A 16,184-nucleotide genomic window follows, 5' to 3' on the forward strand; every position below is an offset into this window, starting at 1 on the left:
GGTGAGAGCCAACAATAGTGGAATAAAACATCCTCAAAATTGTGCCTCCAGGCTGGGTAGAGAACTCAGGGCATGGCACTTGCTAGGCAGGCTGTTCTACCACTTGAGCCAGTCCTCTAGCCCTATTTTTATAGTTACCCTTGACTACCAATAAGCAAATGCTTTTATTATGAATTATCTACTTATATGTGAAAGAACCAGGTCCCAACATACAAGAGAAATATATATCTCCAACAGGAATTTGTGGACTATCCTCACAGGAAACAGTAATCACAATCATGTATACTATATGTGAAGCACTAAAATCCTAATATACTCATCTTCTTTTGCTATCATTACATTCCTCTGACTGATGCTCACTTCCTCTATTTTATAAAAGGAGGAACTACAGGAAGGAGTTAGCCCAAGGTCATAAAACCAGAGTGTGATTTGTATAAATGCTGTGTGACAAACAGCACAACTTTTGGATGAATTGCTTTTAATGATCAAATACAACTCTTTTTTTCTTACAAGAAGAGGAAGAGGAGGAAGAAAAGGAGGAGGAGGAGGAGGAGGAGGAGGAGGAGGAGGAGGAGGAGGAGGAGAAGGAGAAGGAGAAGGAGAAGGAGAAGAAGAAGAAGAAGAGGAGGAGGAGGAGGAGGAGGAGGGGGAGGAGGAGGAGGAGGACATGAAAAAGATACTAGAACTATAGAAGAGAACTAGGAAAGGGGAAAGATTGTCCAAAAAGAAATGCACTCATTATCTGACTTATGTAACTGTAACCCCTCTGTATATCACCTTTATATAACAATTGAAAAAAACTTTTAAAAAGAACTTCCCACAAATACCTTTTAATATGAAAGTCAGACTTACCATTCTCCTCCTGTTCCTCACCCCATTAAAAAAAGTCAATCTAAACTATACTCAAATCTCATTCCCATGATGTTGGTATTTGGGAAGACATATGACTCATATTCCTCTGTGACCACAGAATGCTACTTTAGAAGTGGAAAGGAAGCTGTTATTCCTAAAAGGCCTGAGCATTTCATGACACAAAACCATTTAGAAATAAGACCTAGAGTCCTGTGTCCTTGAACTGTTTGCTCACAGACTACATAGACTCTTCTCTTGTTAAGGAGACAGACATAGACACAAGGAAAACATTGGGAAATATAAGGTCCAAAGTAATCCCTAACCAACCCAGGCTGGTGCTGCAGATATATAGTAAACCCCTTGTAAGCCCCCACTCCATTATCTAGGTATGGCAGAGCTGCCCTGCTCTTCTTGCTTATCGCTTTGCACCCTGTGCAGTTTGCTACACCCACGGCATGTAGACACCCTTATCAGAAAATATCCACTGAACAAGTTTGTGCCTTTGAACAGAAGCAGCTGTTTAACCCGCCAAAAGATAGATGATTCTATGTATGCCTATTGGTACATATGTTATGAACGCTCACGAATACGACACCCACTGGCTGTATGTCTTTGGAAACTGCGAACCTTCTCACTAGCTCTCTTCTTAGCTTTTTCCAAAGGACCTCATCCCCATCAGCTAGAAAATGAGAACAAAACTTACTACACTACAAATGATGATTAATTCATTCCACAAATATCTTCTGAGCAGTGTTCTGGGCTTGCACTATGTGAACCTTTACCACACTGGAAAATTCTACAGATGAAAAGCCAGAAGTTGTCCTATAGATCCTTTTGTAACACTGCATTAGGAGACAGCAGGATTGCCAGCTTACAGACTTGCCAAGCTGAAGCCATTTCTGACAACATGAAATGATCATTTTTTCCCCTTAGTTTTTGGAATAGGACATTTCCATGTGTGTCTCTGACATTGTGAAATCATAAGCTCTCTGTTACAGGCTCATGTATTCTCTTCATTTTGCAATCAAACTGCTTTTCACTCTCTTAAAATTTTATCAGTTTTATTTCTAATGTCAGTAGGTTATTTGTTAAATACATTTCATGGTCAGGCATTTGAGACAATATTGATTTCTTTTTTAAAGTCCATGTTACAGTTTATGTAATAGGTACACAAAGGCGTTTAGATAGACCTTGTAATAGCTTCCTGGTCTTTAAAAGATTGAAAACCACCACCATAAAGCACAGCTGTAACTGCAGCCTAAAGCACCTCACGAAACACTAGACGTTCTGTCCCTGTATCACCTATGATCAGAATGAAAGCAGAGAACTGTTACTCCTGACTTGTGGTAAGTAACTTGATTATAATGCATCAGGATGGCTGGAATTCCCTTCTCCCTACACAAGAAGCCTGATCTCAACCACAGAACAAAGACTACACAGTAATTAAACACCCTGCCCCAGAAGTGGAATGGAGAGTGGACCTCATTCTTTGTAAACCTTTTATTAGGGTTAGAAGACATTAGAGATAGGAAGGGGCAGAGGAATCTGGAAAGATCCTCAAAACTGAACAATGTGATGCTAAGGCTGGCTGCAAGTGCAAGGCTAACAGAACCTTATTTGCAAAATATATTTAGTGGATAAAAATACATCCTCATAGAATCTGTGCAGGCCAGAGGAAGGTGGGGCACAAGCTCTGGGAAGGAAAATCAAATACTTAGGTTGTCAGTATGTGTAGCTGAATGAAGAGCACAAAACAGATAAATATGTGCACCTGTGTTGTGGCAGCTGACTAATTCAATTAATATTTATTAAGCACCTTAGGAATTAGGGCCAAATACTGGGCACACAAAGACAGTATCTCCTACCTTCAAGGAACTCACAGTCTCCTTACACAAAGACAATGTCAGGGACAATGACGTAAGTATCTTCAGGTATTCTATAGACTATATACATTCCATGGCTTAAGTTGGGCTAAAACGTATATCAAAGGGCATGCTGGTCTTAATGATCTCTCACATTCTTGGATGCTGACTTGACAGATGTAAATTCAACCAGCAGATCCCAGTCTTCCCTGGAGTTTTGCTGACAAGGTGAAAGGGAAAGTAAGGAGGTCCTTACACAGACTCAGAGAGGAGGAGTAACATCTACATAGATGTCAAGGTCAAAGGTGATCTGCTTTGTGCCACTGAACCCTCAAGAGCCAGACACTTACCTGTAGCACCTCCACCCTCATATTTCACAAAAGGATCCTATTTATTCATTTCCACAAGTCCAACAGCCTCAAGCTTAGCCAATTCTTGGTTGAGTATCTCATCCTGAAAGGTCCAGAAATTTTTTAATGGAATTTGAGTAGGAAATAATGATCCAAGAGGACTATGATGAGAACCAAGTAGGCTGGTGGTTTGTCTCTATTAAAAACACCAAAGTTCAAATCCATATTCCATGCATATGAAGAAGAAGAATGGGCAGACCACATCTGAAAACAGCTTTCTTCTGTGTGCCATACAGAGTCTCAGGTTGAGAGCCCTAATGTGGGCATCTGACAGCAACTTTCCAACCTGTGTCCACTGAGAGTTGGGGTGAGTGGAAGAGAAGGAAAATGTCCATCCATCTATCCTTTCAGGCCCCTTCTTAGGTTACTGCAGCTTCTCTCAAGCCACACTGACTGGCATTAGAATTTCAACTCTGATGTAGAAATTTATGACCTGGTAGGAACCACCAAACTCCTAAGCTGAAGCAACAGGCAAAATGCATGAGTTGTGAGATGAGACCATTTCACTATGAGACGCTAAAACCAGTTGATGGGAAGTTCTTTCCTATTGAATTTCCTTCCTTTTTCGGCCAGCTTCTAAATAAACTACTGGAAACTCTCTGCAGACTTCATACCTAACACAGCATCCCTCCCTGTGCTGTGGTATCCGCCAACATAGACCAGCTCCAGACACGAATCATGCCTTACTTCCTCCATGCACGAGGCCCTCACAACACCCTCTCTCCTGGTAGAGGTAAGGGAAACATCCCGAACCTTCTGAGCGGGGCGACTGCAGATCTTTCACCTTTGAAGTGCTTCCCACTTCCTCATACTTACACTGATCAGTCATCCTAGGTTGCTCTTGAGTGGTCTTCTGAGAATAGAAGAGTTAGTGATCTCTTCATAGGCCTCACCTGTATAAGCTTTATGCTTTACTTTTCATCCCTTCAGTACTATTTGAATCTACTTTAAAAAATAACAACCCAGGGGCCAGGAGTTTGGCCTAGTGGTTAAAGTGCTTGCCTAGCATGCATGAAGACCCGGGTTTGATTCCTCAGTACCACATACATAGAAAAAAGCCAGAAGTGGTGCTGAGGCTCAAGTGGTAGAGCTCTAGCCTTGAGAAAATCCAAGGACAATGCTCAGGCCCTGAGCTCAAGCCCAGGACTGGCAAAAAATAAATAAATAAATAACAACCCAATGATGATTCTTGTTATTGTACCTTCAACAAAGGTAGAAGTCAATTTTGCTTTCTAGTGTCATGATCCAAATCCATTTAGTATTATATTATTGTTTCTATTTTTTTAATCACCTTAGTTTTCCCTACTTTTTCAAAGTACCCCTAGTCTCCCTCATTTCTCTCTAACAGAAGCTCCCTAAACAGTCTTCAGGCTGTGAGGAGAGCTGGCCAGATGTTCTAAGCAATGACTTCATCTGTTCCTCTCTTAATATTGCCATTATGTCGTCTGGTCATTTTCAATTCCCGGTTTAAATAAGTAGGTGAGACTAGGATACTCAGTTTTCATCAACATGAAGTGAATTACTATGTATATTACAGTTATAGGATTAGAAAACTGTTCAATACTACCACAAGTTCAATACTCTATCACCCACTCACCCCTCCCCACTCCCCACAGACAAATCCAGCTGCTTTTATGACTTCCCATTCCATGATCCTTCAATGTAGCTTTTGGTTTACTTATAGCTCATAGAGGAGCTCCAACATTTTCAGAAATACAACTTCAAGATGCAGAAATAGGGAAATAAATAGGGCTAGTTGTTTAATACATCCCATTTATGTTCATAAAAAGTCCCTGTCTTTCAATAAGCAGCATGTGCCATGCTAGGCACTAAAAGAGATTGGTCCTCCATGCTCACAGATTTGCAGATCATAACCTCCTATGTACAACAAATTTTCAACATTCAAAGAACTCAGAAAACATTTTTAAAATTTATTAAGTGGCAAAAGACTATCCTAAACTAAGGTTAGGCTAAGTTATAATCTTCTTTTGTGCAAATATTTGTTGTTTTGCTGCAAAAAAATGGTGCATTTGATTATGAGATGACCTAGATACTGTATATTGCTTCTACATCTAAAAACAAATCTGAGGGCTAGGGATGTGGCTTAGTGGTAGAATGCTTGCCTAGCATGCATGAAACCCTGGGCTCGATTCCTCAGTACCACATAAACAGAAGAAGCTAGAGGTGGCACTGTAGCTCAAGTGGTAGAATGCTAGCAAAAGAAGCTCAGGGACAGAGCCTGGCTCTGAGTTCAAGTCCCAGAACTGGCTAAATAAATAAATAACTGAATTCCCAAGCACATATCCCTAATAGCTTCACACAGGAAACTATGGATATGGAAATAAGAAAACAGTACAAGTCCAGGTGTCCTGAGTTGAGGATTAGACAAAAGGTGAACTAGGCAGAATGGTACTTCCTGTAATGCCAGATATGAGAAAGGCATGGATAGGAAGACTGAGGTTTGAGGCTGGACATAGGGAAAAAACTCCCACAAGATCTATTCTAAAACTATGAAAGCCTAAAAGGTGGAGGTGTGGCTCAAGTGATAGAATACTTGCTTAGTGAGCCCTTAGTTCAAAGCTCACTACTAGCTGGGAACTGGTGGCTCATGCCTGTAACCCTAGCTACTAAGGAGGCTGAGATCTGAGCATTGCAGTTTATAGCCAGGCTATCTAACTATTATCTATCTATTTATAAATGTGTATATGTGAAAAAACTACTCTATAGATAATAAATGAATGTTACAGCTATTTTTCAACTATACTATCTTCTTTGGAAAAAATAAGAACAATGACAAGAATATAATCAGAAATTCTAATTTCCTTTATATGAAAATTTGTGCACTTTGACCTATCTCAGTCCAGGCAAAGTACAATTTGCCTCTCCTCATTAAAAACAGAACTACATATTTTCACTTTGCAGAATGGAATCTTTCTCATTTCAGGTCATTTCCAACATTAGGGATCCCCATCTCAGTAACTGAGATGAAGGGTGTTACTAGAGGAAGTCACCCTCAGAATGAAGTTAGGACATTTGCTGTCTTCATAAACCAAAATTCACCTGGTGGCCATTGGACGGAGACCTGAAAGAGAGGTTCATTTCAAGTAGTCATGAGAAGCTCCTGAGTTCTAGCTCTGATCTATGGTGCTGCAGTCTGCATACCTCTTGTCTAGAACTCATCTCATGCCACACATAAGCTCTACTGTGCAAAGTAAAATGTAGCATAATCTGAGCTTCTGAACCAGTCACTCTGTATGTGGTAGAGCCTGAATCTGTAACTGGATGACGACTCTAGACCGAGGTCACCAATCTAGCCCATTTTTATGTGCCCCATGGGTCAAGAGTAGATTCTAGATTTGTAAAGCATTGTAAGATAAACAAGAATACAAGACAGAAACTGTACACAATCCATGAAGTTGAAAATACATACTGTATAGCCCTTACAGGAGAAGTTTGCTGAGCTCTACGTTTTCATCCATGGAAAGAAAGAAGGTAATTATTGTAAATAGTTTGTGATTTACAAATTGTAGAGTGCTATAGAGAAGTGCACATACTTGGCAAATGCTAACAATGAGATCTTTGCGATACCTGGAACACAGGTATGCAGTGCGAGTCTTGAAGATAGGAGAGGAGGTCTGAGTTGGAAATACTCCATCAGAGACTGGGTGCCCAAAGTCCTTCAGCCTAGAGTAATGGCTAGAGGCCAGAGATATTTGGTTATCCACAGCAAATTGGTAGCAGCGAAGACACCAAAAGTAGGAAAAAACACCCCAAAAGAGGACACAGGGTACCCAACTAGGGAATTAAAGATGAATCTTTTCTTGAGATATGGCCAAGAAGTCACCAAAGAGCAAGAAAAATTAGGGAGATGGTCACATTAGTCAATCTCAAGGGAGAAATTCAAAGAAGCAGGGAGCAAACAAGTATTCAACTGGAAACCACAGTAATAGTCTGAATAGTGTTATGGGACCAGAGCACATGGCACCAAGGAGTAGAATAAATATGAGAAAAATTATGAGTGTAGCTCATTCCTGCAAATATCTGATGGAAGCAGGCATGACAATTTGAGGTAGGAAGATAGGGGTAGTAGTGCTAGGGCCTGAACCCAGGGCTTAGACACTTTCCCTGGGCTTTTGTTCACTCAAGGCTAGTAGAGCACCATTTGACCCACGACTCCACTTTTAACTTTTTATAATTAATTGGAGAGCAGAGTCTTATGGACTTTGCTGCCCAGGCTGGCTTCTAACCACGATCTTCAGATCTCAGCTCCCGAGTAGCTAGGATTACAGATGTGAACCACTGACTCCCAGCTCAAAGAACAGTTTTATTCAGTGGCAAAAACCTGACCTTGCCTATAAGCTAGAGAAAAACAGCAAGAGAGAAAGAAAGACTGAAGAGTCAGATTCTATGTGCCTGAAGACTTAGGAATATTTCTTAAAACTACTAGCATAGGATCTCACACACAGTGGAACTTAGTAGAATGTTATTACTGGCCCAAATAGTCAATTGCCTTCCAGACTTTTGATTGAAGATGGCTCTTTTCTCACCAGAGGTCCAAGTCTTGGTTCTCTATATCAGTTACACTTCAGTTAGTCTTTTAGAATTAACTAGCAGAGCCCAGAAAGCCAGGATATCTCCTCAAATTACATTTCCGCATAACCTGGAGTGTGCTAGAAGACTAAACCTGCTCTAGTTCAAGGCCTTGCCCTTCAATAAGGGGAAAACTGAGAAACTTGGTATTCTTTATTGGTGAACAAAATCATAGTGCTACCTCATCCCTTAAAACTCCTACATATGGGGCCTCTGTGCACAGACAGGCTAGCTGAGGTCAATGGCCGCCCCTCAAATGAGCCTGGCTCTGTGCACACCTATTCAGGAAGTAGTGCCTGGGGCCCTTGTCTTTAATTTTGGCAACTCAGCCAGAAGTCAAGGGCCTTTTACAACCACTGTATGGGCAAATGACAGGAGAGATACCTGGAAAAGGAAGATTCTGGTATTCCACTAATCAGGCTTCTCAGTCAGTATAAGAAGTCTTGAGGAAAGATTAGTAAGTCCAAGTATGAAGAAGGAGAGGCGGTCACAGGTATTCATCAGAAGAAAAAGCAATCTGGCAACATCTATGGCAGGTAGCACAAAGTACATCAATAGAGAGCACAGTATAGAGATCTGGCCCATCACCAGAGAATTTATTCTAAATTTTCTTCCTTGTGAAATATGAAAATTATATTATAAACAATTATGTCTCGTGGTATGGGGTGATAAACAAAGACAGATTGTATTAGATAAAGTACTTTTTAAATCACAGGGCAAAGGATATAGTTCAATGTTCTAACAGGCTAGGAAATACAGTTCAAGCCCTAGTATCACAAAAGAAAATACTTCTATTAGCTTACATTAGTTGTACCAGAGAGTTTCATTGTGACATTTCCACATGTACATACAATGTACTTCTATCAACCTTGTCCCTTCCATCATCCTCCTGTACCCTCTGTCCCTTTAACCAACACAACCTCAACAAGACTCCCTTTCTATTTTCATACATTCAATTATTTCAGTGATACCACCCCCCCATCTGTTAGCCCAACTCCTCCCTAACAGAGCTTACTTCTGTTTCCCTGTATCAACCTCTCTCTTGAGATATTTTTATGCTACATCCATAAGGAAAAGAAATATTTCCATCATAGGATACCAAATATCATTATACCTGTGTTCTAACACATCACAAGTAATTGGAGGGAAAAACAATGTGGGCCTTTTAAGTGGCCTTCAGATTTGGATTTCCCATGCAACCATCAGTAGTTCTCAAGGGAGAAATACCAGCCAATTGGGGTCATGAAAGACAAATATATTACAGAAAAGGAAAGCATGGAGTATAGTGTGTCTGAGAGTGCCAGCAAAGGAAGGAACCAGCTATGTCCTTCTTCATGGCCTCCTAGGGACTTGCTGTGGCCTCCCAGTGCCTCCTGTGAGGCTGGAGCATAGACCAGCATCAAGGTGCCAGGCCCCCTGATAGGACACCTGCTCCGTGCACTGAGCAGCACAGGGACAAGGACTCAGGACAGAACTGTGGGAACACTGGCTAAAACCCAGGCTGGGCCTGAGGAGGGAGGCTTGGCAGATGGCAAGGACACACACAGCCCAGCTGGCCTTAGAGCCTCCTTACCTGGTTCAGGAAGGAAAGAAATGGGAGGGAAAATGGCCAGGAAAAAAAAAAGAAAAAGAAAGAAGAATGGAGATTTCAACAAGAAAGCAATGTCCTAATGCTCTCACAGGCTTAAGCAGGAAAACCCTGCAACACCTAGAAGGATGACTCTCCAAGCCCCTCACTTCAGAAGCAGATAAAATTGCTGTTGTTTTACTAGGCAGTTCACCTCCTGGGAATGAGTTTCCTGTCACGCTCAGGTTACAGGGTCCAGCCAAGAGTCCTTCCTGACGCTCCCTCACTAGGGCTCATCACAGCTGCCTGCCACCTGAGAGGGAACATCCGTTAGCAGGGAGGGAGGAGCCCACCACAAGTCCTTTTCTGTGCATCAGACATCGAGCTTTCACCACACCTGCCTCTAGCCATCAACACGATGGCAGCTCCACCACACCAAGCTTCTTAGCCAAGTTCAGCAAGGAAGCAAGAGTTTCAAGGTTTTGAAAGGAAAATTCAGACTTGCTGATAACTTTTGGATCATCTGGGCAAGTCATTTCTCTCTTTTGTTTTTCACAGAGCCTTCTTCCATTCAAAAAGGAAGGGATCTTACTACCCAACCTGCCTCAAAAACATTAGCAGGAGCCAACTTTGCAAACCACATGCCTTATATATGCCAATGCCCTCTGTACAGATCACACCCTCCCTTGAAGGCAAGGATTTGTGGAATGCCTGTTCAAACTGAGGGTTGGAGACTCTGTGACAAGACAGAAGTCCTCAAGAACTGACATTAGAAAAGGGACTCAGCCTCAACTGTGAGAGAGCTGCTGTTTGGACCAAAAGAGCAAATGCCATCTATAGCTATTATTGATATACCGAGAGACCTTGAATATGTTCACTGACTCTGGGTACAAGGAACATAATAGTTATCAGGTTTCCTTAAAGAAAATGTGAGCTCTCTGCTTGAATTTGCTTCTCATTTCTTTATGTGTCCATTAAGAGGTTAGCAGTGAAGGAAGATGAGATCTCCAAGCAAGTAACTCCAAGACACTCAGTATGAACCACCAAAATGCATCATGCCTTCCACAACCAGATTTGATAGGGTACCAGTAAACCAGCATCGTATTAATCCACAGCAAACCCTCCAGTAAAGTGGGAATGTCTTTGCTTAGAAAGTCTGTGGTCTATATCTGTGCCTATAATTAAACCACAAAGAACATCTCCTAACATAATTGAAAGAACCCAACCCAGACTCTGGGAACCACTGAGGAGGACAGGAACTATTCTCTAGGACATGCAAATTATTTCTAACACCAAGGACTTCTAAATTTAGATATGTCATTGTTTATTTGATTAACTATTTTACTTACTGTTGACAGAAATAGAACCGTTACCTGTCAAAATATTTATATTCAAAATTTAACATCATTATAGAACATATTTCTAACAGGATCTTAGATGCATGGATTCTTTTGTACTTTTTAAGACAAACACTGACAAACTGGATAAAGAGAAACCAAGTGCAATGCCAATGGTAGCTAGCATTCTCACTCACCATGTGCCAAGTATCTGGCACACATTTTTATCCACATCATAGCACAATCTTATCTGCAATGTGGGTATCATTATTCTCCATTTTACTGAAAGGGAAAAATGAAACTCCAAAAGATTAAGTTACCTGCTGAGGCCACTCAGCTAGTAAGTACTGGAATCTGGATTCAAAGCCAGGTAAGACGGGTAGCCAAAGCATGTACTCTCTGCCACACCACACAGCAGGAGTTTCTACTAGAAATGAAGTCACCTCCAGAGGAATGGAAATTTACTACTCACTGTACAGAAAGCAGAGGGCAAGGAGAAGTGACATCAGGTGAGGAAGCTGTAGGGACAGCTGTGTTGTATTCGATTATTATTTAAAATAAAGGGGAGGTAGGGCAAGTGAAAAGGGGAGGCAATAAGTTTAATAATATGTTTTACTGAGAAGCCTGCAGGGGAAGCCAGCGGACACTAAGAAGGGCATCATCTAGAGAACTGGAAACAGAGCAGGGGTGGAAATGAGATCAAAGTCCTGGGAGTGGGAGAGCCCACCAAAGGGGGTGAAAGAGGAACAGAACCTAGATATTCTCAGGTGACCAGAAGGTTGAAGGACGAGCTGCAACATGCCACCAAACTGTGAGAGAAAGGAGGGGCTGGGGAGAAGCTTAAGGAAGAAAATAAGAGAGGAAGGGAAGGAGGAAGGGGAGAAAAGGAAAGGCAAATAAAAATGATAGGGACCGGGAGTTTGTCCTAGTGGTTAAAGTGCTTGCCTAGCATGCATGAAGACCCGGGTTCGATTCCTCGGTACCACATACATAGAAAAAAGCCGGAAGTGGTGCTGAGGCTCAAGTGGTAGAGCTCTAGCCTTGAGAAAGTCCAAGGACAGTGCTCAGGCCCTGAGCCCAAGCCCAGGACTGGCAAAAAAAAATAAATAAAATAAAAATGATAATGTTATTTGGTTCATGTAGACTTTCTAATAGAGATTTGTGCTTGGTCCCAGCTGGTGTTGGGGGTGGGGTTGCTGCTCTAGGCTACAGGAACAGTCTTTCTTTATCCTGTCTACTATCAGGAAAAAAGTTACAGAAATCCACCTTTTGGCCTCATTTTATTACCCCCCAGATCTATAACAGATCACTCATCCCCAGAAACTTAAAACAAGACAAAATAACCAAACTCTAATTAGATAGCACTTAAACATTGGTTAAATTAAGTATAGTTCTCCTATACAATGGAAGAAGTTTGAATCTATGGGTCTGTATGGGAAGAAAGGTGACTTTTACATATCAATTAATAAAACAACGTGGTTTTAAAAAAGTATGTAAAACTAAAATGTTTTCTGTGAAAATAAACTACAAATTTCATTAACATATGTATCAAAATGTGGGGAGAATACACATCAATTATAGTCAGTAATTATCTAGGAGATAAGAAAAGAGGATGTTGGGAGCTTTCATTTTCTATGGTTTATTCCTGCTGTATTTTTTTTTTTTTGCCAGTCCTGGGCTTGAGCTCAGCGCCTGAGCCCTGTCCTTGGGATTTCTCAAGGCTAGAGCTCTACCACTTGAGCCTCAGTACCACTTCCAGCTTTTATCTATGTATGTGGTACCGAGGAATCGAACCTGGGTCTTTGTGCATGCTAGGCAGGCACTCTACCACTAGGCCAACTCCTGGCTCCAATCCTGCTGTATTTTATATTAGCAAAACTTTGTATTACATTTATAATCAAAACGCAGCAGCTGGGGCTGGGTGCTAATGCTTATGCCTGTAATTCTAGCTACTCAGGAGGCTGAGATGTGAAAATTATGCCCAAAGCCACCCTGGTAAGGAAGTCTATAAGACTCTATCTCCAATTAAACATTTAAAAAGCCAGAAGTAGTGCTATGGCTCAAGTGGTAGAGTGATAGCCTTGGGCAAAAAAAAGTCAGGGACAGCGCCCAGACCCTGAGTTCAAGCACCAGGAAGAACCCCCCAAAACAAAACAAAAACCACCAACAGCTGGGCACAGTGGCTCACGCCTGTAATCCTAGCGACTCAGGAGGCTGAGATCTGAGGATCAAGGTTCAAAGTCAGCCCAGACACAAAAGGACCTTAGACTCTCATCTCCAATTAACCTCTAGAAAATGAGAAGTGGGGCTTGGCTCAAGGGTAGGTTGGTAGCCTTTAGCTGAAGAGTGCTCAGGACAGTGCTCAGGCAGGGTTCAAGCCCCATGACCCACAAAAAACGACAACAAAAAACACACCAATAAAAGGTATCGTGCCTACAATACTACCTACATGCAAGATGAAAACTGGGAACAATGTGGTTCACAACCAGGCCAGACAAAAAGTAAGACCCAAACTGTATAAATAAGCTAAGCCTAGTGGTTCATGCTTATTACCTCAGCCATGGAAGAAGGCGTTTTTTGAGCAAAACCACAAGGCCTTACCTGAAAAAAAAGGAAACTAAGTCAAAAATAAGGCCTGGAGGCATGGCTCAAATGGTAGATCACAGCACCTGTCTATCTGGCCCCCAAGTTCAAGACCCTGAGTTCAAATCCTAGTTACTATTTTTAAAAAGTTAAGTATTCCTGAAAAGACTATCATTAAAAGGGGAAGGGTGCCTCTTATCTCAGCTCAAAGATCAAAACTTCCAAAACCTTAAAGAACTCAGATATTTCCCACAAACAAAATAAACTCCTAGAAGTTAAGAAAATTATATCAAATATGGCCTGATTCCTGAACTTCTGCTCATCTCCAGAATGGAATTGGGGATGGCAAAGAGCCTTCCTGTTCATTAGTCAAGAAGAAAATCCCCCAGCAAGCAAAGAAACTACATTCACACCCAGCAAGCTTTCAGGAAACAAGATCCTCTGTTATCACCATCAACCAGGAGACTCAGCTTTCACCAACTCATTGAATGAACACCTTTGTTTCCCCTACAGAATCATCATATATTCATTCCACTTCTGCAGAAAACCCAGGTGCCCCAGAATTCAGCACTGAGAAGAGAAGCACAGAAAGAATCTCTCCATATCCCTGGTGAAAACTTATTTCTTCACATTTTCAGAAGAAATGAAACCTCGGAAGGCAGGACCCTGGAAAAGTGGGGAGAGCAACACCCAAGTAAAGCTCAAATCTGTGACCGCAAAAACCATCCACTTTATACCTATGCTTCCAAACATTTATGTTTACTTGAATTCTTTTGCATATGTCAATGTCCCACAATGGAAGCCTATTGAAGGAAACCGTGAATCCTACAACCTCTCTCTGTCCATAAAGAACACCAACTGTGCTTTTTCCATCAAGTTCTGAGAAAACCAGCCATCAGTCGCCATGGCTTCATTCTGCAATTCCCATTAATTGAGTTTCAATCTTCCACTAACTCTGCCTTCTAGAGGATCATTTGAGCCTGTTGTTGTTGGTGGTGGTGGTCACAGCGCTTAAACTCTGGACCTGGGCACCATCCCTGAGCATTTCGCTAGCACTCTACTACTTTGGGCCGCAGCGCCTCATCGATTTGAGTCTCTTTTAAGGATAATGGCCTCCTGCCATTCCCATCCAAAATGACCCCTTGCTTGCATGAGATAATATTAATCACCCTTTTCTGGAAATTGCATTTCCATGACTTGGGATTCTCCCAGTTCTTCAGCCTCAATAATGTTATATTGTAATCATATTTGCTAGGTCCTCTGTCTCCACCCATGCCACACTAAATGTAGGCATTACTCAAGTTAAGGCCTTTGTTCTACTCTCTCTCTCACATGATCCTATCTCTTTTCTCTGATAACTGAGGGCTGTTAAATTGACGCCCCCAGCCTCAACCTCTCCTGACTGTAGGCTCCCTATAGCAGCTCCATAGAAACGTACTGCTAAGACTTCCGATGTAATGTGGCCAATGCTGAATTCTTTCTTTGTACTTTCTCCCACCCCCAGAGCTGCTGCTGCTTTAAAACTTAAATCTGGAAATTAGAAACGCCAACCTCTCTGATATCTTAGCTAGAAAATTCTAGTCACATTCAACAGCTCGCTCCCCTCAGCCAATAGCCACATCTACCTATAAGTTTTCCAATGAAAACTTCTTTTAAGATTTTGAGGGAAAATTTGGGGAAAAGAGGATGAGAGAGAAGAGGGGAATAATTATGATCAAGATTCATTTATATATAAATGTACATGTTTGAATGAAACCCCACTCTCCACATAACTGGTTTAATTTTATTTGATTTGGGGAAAATATTCATGTCTTCAGAGTACCAAATGAAAATTATTAAAAATACTTTCAAGTATTTTTGATGACAAAACCCTATCTAAGATGAGATACTGATAAATCGCAGTACCTTTGGTCCTATCATGGAGCTTATAGTGATTGACAGTGTGTCATACCTCTCACAGAAAGGCCAGACACTGACTTCTCAGAAGCTCTTGTATTCATGCAACTCTTTGGTTTCATTCACACCCCTCTGGTTTAGGCCTCTTGAGCCTTTCCTTTCATTTCTGTAGGGTGTCCTCAAAAGCACTGCCAATGACATTTTGTATCTCTTAATGAAAACCTCAGGATCTGCAATCTAAACTACAGGCTCTTTTTATGATCAATCACCGTGACAGAGAATGCTTCAATGTAGCTTCAGCCTACCCTTCGAATCATCTCCCCACTCATCCTCTATCAAAGTCAGTTCAGACTCATCACTTCCCATAAGCTCATTTGATATATCAGATGCCAATTCCCCTGCTCAGCCAAGGAAAAACTTGTGCTTGTTTTGTAGGCCAGTTCAGTTGGTTGCTCTTTGTGGGAAGGCTAGTTTTCATGGATCCTTTGTCCAAACCCATCTTGGCCACTTGGAGACCCTGGAGCACTCTCCAGCCCTACCTGTGTAACACTGTCTTGTTTGTGTCTGTCCCCTTCATGAAACCACAGACCTTTCGAGAGCAAAGAATGTGCCTCATTTGTCAACTTTGTCTTTCCCATACATCCCAGCACATATCAGATGATACTATGTCCTAAAGCAAAGCATCTTCTTGTCCCTCCCTGCATCATGTCTGACTCTGACTCACAACTATTTGACTACTTGATTGTTTTGTTTTTTGTTTGTTTGTTTTTTTGCCAGTCCTAGGCTTGAGCTCAGGGCCTGAGCACTGTCCTTGGACTTTCTCAAGTCTAGAGCTCTACTATTTGAGCCTCAGCACCACTTCCAGCTTTTTTCTATGTATGTGATACCAAGGAATCGAACCCGGGTCTTCGCTCATGCTAGGCAAGCACTTTAACCACTAGGCCAAACTCCCGGTCCTACTTGAGTGTTAATACTGTGCACAGAAGTGAACTCCTTGTTTGATCTAAACCAACCAAAGCTGAAATCCATGGAACCAGATTCAAAACCCTGCTTTTTCTTTTTTTCAAATTTTGAGTATAGCACTCAA

The 16,184-nt window shown here is 41.6% G+C and overlaps 1 protein-coding gene across 1 annotated transcript in view; it reads right to left on the reverse strand.

Annotated features, from left to right (window-relative positions):
• Sptb (spectrin beta, erythrocytic) overlaps positions 1-16,184 on the reverse strand; it is a 122,663-nt gene that overhangs the window by 91,304 nt on the left and 15,175 nt on the right. The gene's annotated exons all lie outside the window — the stretch shown is intronic.

This window comes from Megascapheus bottae, chromosome 14 (assembly GCF_031878675.1).
Source record: "Megascapheus bottae isolate mThoBot1 chromosome 14, mThoBot2.hap1, whole genome shotgun sequence".
Classification (NCBI taxonomy): Eukaryota; Metazoa; Chordata; class Mammalia; order Rodentia; family Geomyidae; genus Megascapheus; species Megascapheus bottae.